A 257-nucleotide genomic window follows, 5' to 3' on the forward strand; every position below is an offset into this window, starting at 1 on the left:
GGGGGGGGGGCGGGGGTCGGGGGGGGGCCCCCCGGCCCCGCCGGGACGCGTGGGGGGCGGGACACGTCCCGGGGCCGCCTCGCTCCTAAAAAACCCGGGATGCCCTCTTTGTGCTGCTGCTGTCACCTGCTTTCGAAGAGAGGGCGTCCGGGGGGGTCATCGGGGCTCCGCCGGGGCGCAGGGCAGCCCTGAAAACGGCGCGAGGTGATCGTGCGGCTCCCTGCCCTGCTGAGGCTTCCTCTGATCAAAGGCAAGCG

The 257-nt window shown here is 73.5% G+C and overlaps 2 protein-coding genes across 2 annotated transcripts in view; one reads left to right on the top strand and one right to left on the bottom strand.

Moving 5' to 3' along the window:
* Positions 1-257, bottom strand: part of LOC104128321 (BRCA2 and CDKN1A interacting protein) — a 15448-nt gene that overhangs the window by 12535 nt on the left and 2656 nt on the right.
* The window catches only part of UROS (uroporphyrinogen III synthase), a 20627-nt gene continuing 20389 nt past the window's right edge, over positions 20-257 (top strand). Inside the window, exon 1 of the mRNA XM_009641069.2 lies at positions 20-250. The gene's annotated coding sequence lies outside the window, so the exon portion shown is untranslated. The remainder of the gene's footprint in view (positions 251-257) is intronic.

The sequence above is a fragment of the Egretta garzetta genome, unplaced genomic scaffold (assembly GCF_000687185.1).
Source record: "Egretta garzetta isolate BGI_Z169 unplaced genomic scaffold, ASM68718v1 scaffold386, whole genome shotgun sequence".
NCBI classification, from domain to species: domain Eukaryota; kingdom Metazoa; phylum Chordata; class Aves; order Pelecaniformes; family Ardeidae; genus Egretta; species Egretta garzetta.